The sequence below is a fragment of the Pinus tabuliformis genome, chromosome 5_2 (assembly GCF_031772625.1).
Source record: "Pinus tabuliformis cultivar Carrire ecotype Pingquan chromosome 5_2, CPIR1, whole genome shotgun sequence".
NCBI lineage: Eukaryota > Viridiplantae > Streptophyta > Pinopsida > Pinales > Pinaceae > Pinus > Pinus tabuliformis.
The window spans coordinates 507,600,994-507,606,280 of NC_142306.1; the positions used below are offsets into that span (position 1 = coordinate 507,600,994).

A 5,287-nucleotide genomic window follows, 5' to 3' on the forward strand; every position below is an offset into this window, starting at 1 on the left:
ATAAATGAAGCTTGAGTACACAACCTCATTATTTTATGATGATAAGTATCACTCATTACTTTTATGCTACTGCATCATGCCTTCAAAGATGCATAAATTGCATATTGGTGCAGTTATGGATAAGGATTCATATAGTTCTTAGCTCTCACATAGTATAATTTTTTAGGATTGTTGCTTTTGATTGTATCAAGGAGATGAGTTACTAACAAGTTTGACAAATGATTGTGATCTCATGGTTTGCTTTTCTCAATGATGAGAAGCTAGATACATACTGCTATATCTATGATGGATGCATGAAAATATATGTTTTGATGAACATGGATTAAGGTTTTTTCTACTAGAGAAAAAAAAAGTAAGTTGGTCGTGATGAGGTCAAGAGGATGAGTTGATAACAAATATCTATGGAAAATCTTATAATGCATATCAGGTCATAGGTTGATGATATTGAAGCTACATTGATAATGGACATATACAGGTTGTTGTTCTTAGTGATGATGTTAGATGCTCATGGTGCATGGTGTATGATAGTTGTTGATGACTATCATGGTCTTGTTGGGATCCTTTGTCTTGGTTATGAATATCATGTCTATCTTTGATGTAAAGATTATGTAAAGACCTATGATGTACTCGTAAAATTCAGTCATATATGGACTATTGTGGTCAATTCCTTTTGGACATGTGATGTAATTTGTAACCCATTGTGTCTGGTAAGTTGTGGTAATAATGATGTAAAATATGTAAACCCACTATGATTAGATGATTGATGTAAGTTTGAGTCCTTGGTCATAGCACAATTCCTATGGGTCATAGAGTCATGCACTTCATTGTACATTCATTAGAGATTTCAACATGTACTTGTTGAGCCACTACTTTGTCATTATTATTATCACTTTTTAACGTCTATCTCATCCATTTCTACCATTCTTTATCACATCATTTATCATAATTTATCATATAATTCCATTTTATAATTATTTATGCTCTTATGGATAAATACTATTTTTTTCCTTTATTGGAAAATTTTAAGAAGCCCCCCCAAATTTATAAATATAATAATTGGGCGAATCTCCATGGTATATAGGAAAAATGGAAGGCGATTTTATCAATAATATAATATGTATATATAATTTTCTGGCGAATCTCTCACCAGGCATGGCGAATATTTTACTCAATTATAAAATCTTGTAAGAACTTGGCAAGTCTTTCACTAAATAATAAAACTTTGTAAAGTCCTAGTGAATTTTAGCATTGTGAACTCTTAGAGAATTTTTTGAAGAAGTATAAAACCATATATGATAAGAGCCACATGGTGGCAATATCATTATCTTTTTTCACATTTCCACGACATGGAACTTGTCTATAAAATTATAGAAAAACCAACCAGGAACAGGAACAACTCAAATGCTTTGTGAGAGCTAGTCTAGAAAAAAGCAACAAATAACATGTCGGCAGAATTGTTCATCGGTGAGCCGCTATTTCGTGGGCAATCTGTAAAGGAGCAGTTGGATATCATATTTCCAAATCCGGGAAAGCCTTTCCCATCCCTCACAAGATTTGTTAAAAATGTTGGGTGTCTAGAAGGTGTGGATTTGCTGAAACAAATGTTACAAGTGGATGGAAACAAAAGAATAACAGCTAATGAAGCTTTGCAACATCCATACTTTCAGTCCTACAGGACTATAAACAGCTGCCATAAAGATTAAAAATGGAAATCAGCTACAAATCTCTTGATGACAACACTATCAAGATAGAGGCCGATGCTCTCTTAAAGACAGAGCTGCTGGAAATGGAAGCAGGTGCTATGACGCTGACACTAGTAAAAGATGGGACAGCACAGCTTCCCATAGTGCATCCCACTCTGGGACAATCAGTTTTTTGATGTTTTGCAGATTGGGTTACAGTCTTGCAACTTGTTTTGGATTTTTCACCAACCTGATGTTTTGCTTCTAATTTATTTTCATCTGGTGATAAACAAAGTGTCAATCTTTTCTCAGGATAAAATAGTATTCTTTACAGATATATTAACTTGGTTGAAAAGTCCAGGACAATATGAACAGGACAGCTTCCAGGTTTTTTTGAAGATTTCTCCTATCAATTTACTGTCGGAGGGTTTTCTGTGATTTCTTGCACTTCTGAAATTTAATCAAATTTCTACTTGAAATAAAAGTTCAGAAGAGACTATATCACTAATGCTAAACACATAATTGAGAAGCCGATATGAAGCATTGTTTTTTTGGGTGTGTTACAACTTTGGTGACCATGCAGCTCAGTCATTGCATGTTCAGTTTGTAACTCCACCTTGAAAGAGTGAAATGTGTGGTGTAGGATAAGAAGCTCTCTGTTAAGGCGCAATTGTTTTTCCCCAAAATTCTAATATCTATATTCTATCCTGTTCATGTCTATGTCAGGTGATGTTTCTTTTCATGTGCATGTGTTTAGTCAGATATAAAATACTCAAGTTCTCACCAGCCTGGGCTGTAGTGGCCATTCTGATGATCTATTTCATACTCATTGCATTTTTCTAATAAAATGACATTATATTCATTTAAATTATGTGATTGAAATAGGGATACAAGAGCTTATTTGTATTTGAAGGTCTATAAGGTAGCTTGTTATTCTCTGCAAGAGAAAATCAGTTTCTATTTCACTCCTCAATAACACTGACTAAATCTCAGTTTGAAAATCAGTTAAATTAAGAAGACTAAATCCCAGTTTGAAAATCAGTTAAATTTAGATGAAATTACTCATTCAAAATCATTTGGATGAGGAAATTGTCAAATAATTGTAAGTTGTCGTCTTAGAGAACATGAAGGGAGCACATTCGTCATATTCTACCAACTGCAACATACCTACCTCCAATGCACTCTCTGTAAGGACCATAACGGGAGCAAATGTGGACCCATGTACAAATTTTTACTGCCTCAGGGTTTGTTTCGTCCTGTGACTACTAGGTTCGTTAGTCCTTCACATAACTCTTGAACAAAATGAATCCAAGAGTGGAATATAGACTCTTTACACGCAATTTATTTTCTAGAAAGTCTATACAGAGAAATTAAAGTTGCAAGTATAAGAATTATGCTTCAAAAATGAATTTTCTTGTGTAGTGAGCTATACCAAGGGTATGCTTTTGCAAAGTTTTATAACAGAAAAATTTGTCAAGAGGAATTTATTAAGGAAATCTCTTGTTAGAAATGAAATCCAGTTGAGTTGAGATAAAGTCCATAGTTACAAAGAAGTATTGTTGTGGAAAGCAATTCCACTATGACATTCCTGTACATTTTAATACAATATAAAAGGAAATTGATGTGATTTCCAAGCTACTTGAATCCATTGAACACAGAGAGAATCAGTTGAGAACTGATGAATGAACATGGAAATCGATGTAATTCCTAAGCTACTTGAATCCATTTTGAACACAGAGAGAATCAATTGACAACTGATGAATGAACATGAGCTGAAGCAAAAGGACACTATCATTAAGCTAGTCGACCCTGAAATTGAAGAAAATGATCATGTCAAACAAATCTACTAGCAGTGTACTAATAACGGTAAAATCGACTTGCAAGAAGAAAGTAACTTAAATACCACATTTGTTGGAAAATGAAATCAATCAAAAAATGTTCTAACCAGAGATGAAGTTGATTCAAATGAAAGAAGTTCAAATCAGGGTGAGGTGAACCCAATAAATGAGATGTCGATAATCCCAGGAAAAATCAACTAGCAACAATGAAGGAAATCGATTGAAAATAATTAGTTAATTCCATTGTTAAGATTTCAACTTGGATATCATTTGTTGCCCAGGTACATTCTCTTGGAGAAATCGACTTGCATGTTAGGATGTAAATAAGTTCCAATTAAACATAACATTTTTATTTGAGGGGAATTGAGGTCCAAAAGAGCAGAGTTCTTGGCAGAGGAACAATATAACTGCAAACACCCATTCAATATCTATGACTGTAGATTGAAGTTCTGCAACCTTGGAAGCACTATTGAGTACTTAACCAGAACTGTAGAATCATTGGTACTTTATTAGATTTGATATGCAATACAATGCTTGATTCGCCTTGATTCCCATTTATTCTGTTTAATTTCTGCATACTGATTCCTACTGATACCGTTCCAACTGCTTGAAACAATAACATTTTCAAAACGTCTCTTTCACTCTCACTTCAATTAGAACAGTACCCCTTTCTCTACTACATTCATGCACATATGCTTACATTTCCAATTTTGCAGATTGGTTTTCATGAAATTAACCAATACTTGTTTTGCATCTAACGAATTCACATAACTAAACAAAGCACTGAAAATATCACCAAAACTGAGTGGCCTCTCTAGTATTACAAGAAGATTTATTCAAAAGAAACAAGAAGTTATTTTAAACTACCCTAGACATCTCATTGTCAGTACAGCATGCAGGACATTTTCTGCCTGCCAGTTTTTGACTTACGTGAAGTCTTACATTGAAGATCTAATCAAAAGATCGCTACAAAACTTTAAAGGGGTGTAAAACCCCCAGCATTCAAATGCTTTGATGGCCAGAGCATGAGCCCAACTCAAAGTTTAATCTGAGATGTAATCTCTACAAATATAGAATGCAAACAAATGCACTAAAAACCAAAGAAACCTAGTTCACTGGCCCTTTCAATTGTTGTTCTTTCACCTCAACAGGAAGCAGGTCATCCACGTCCTTGTCAACATTAAAAATTGATTCATCAACTGGGCATCCATATTCCCAGTACTTGCGGCCAACTGAATTGTGGTCTCTTTCAATTCCTTAAGTGCCTGCATAAATGGTTGGGACATGACAAGACAAATAAATAAAGGGAGAGGAAAATTAGATAAAATGAAACACCCAAACTCAAAAATAAGACCATTACCAAGGCAGGTGGAGGCTGATAAACCATTGGGGTCTGCATTTGCTCATAGGCTTCTTCCATGTTTCTGTATAATTGCCCTAAGGTTGAATTTTTCTGCATACTTTTCCAGATTGTTGTCACTAACTTGCTAAGCACCAACTGTAACAAAAGTACTTGTAAGTTACTCGTCTATAAAATGTCTGAATTGTGTCTTTTCCCTGAGAAGCTGCAATTGATAATTCCAATATATTAGTACCTGATGTTTGAGGGTAGCTAAGCCTTTCATGTGCATTGGAGATTCAGGAATAACACCATTTGAAGGAGGTATGCCAACAATACCACATAAAATAGTCTGTCACAATAAAAGGAAAATTTATGAATCCACTAGAGATTTTTTATGGAGGTGAAAACAAAGAATGAAGAGTTAG

General features: G+C 34.4%; 1 long non-coding RNA gene across 1 annotated transcript; it reads right to left on the reverse strand.

Moving 5' to 3' along the window:
• Nucleotides 1-4,611: 4,611 nt before the first annotated feature.
• LOC149159914 (uncharacterized) lies at nucleotides 4,612-4,934 on the reverse strand. The gene is made up of 2 exons (XR_016261171.1): nucleotides 4,881-4,934; nucleotides 4,612-4,785 (listed from the first exon to the last, which is right to left on the reverse strand). It is a non-coding gene; the product is annotated as an uncharacterized LOC149159914 (long non-coding RNA).
• Between the last annotated feature and the right edge of the window lie 353 nt (nucleotides 4,935-5,287).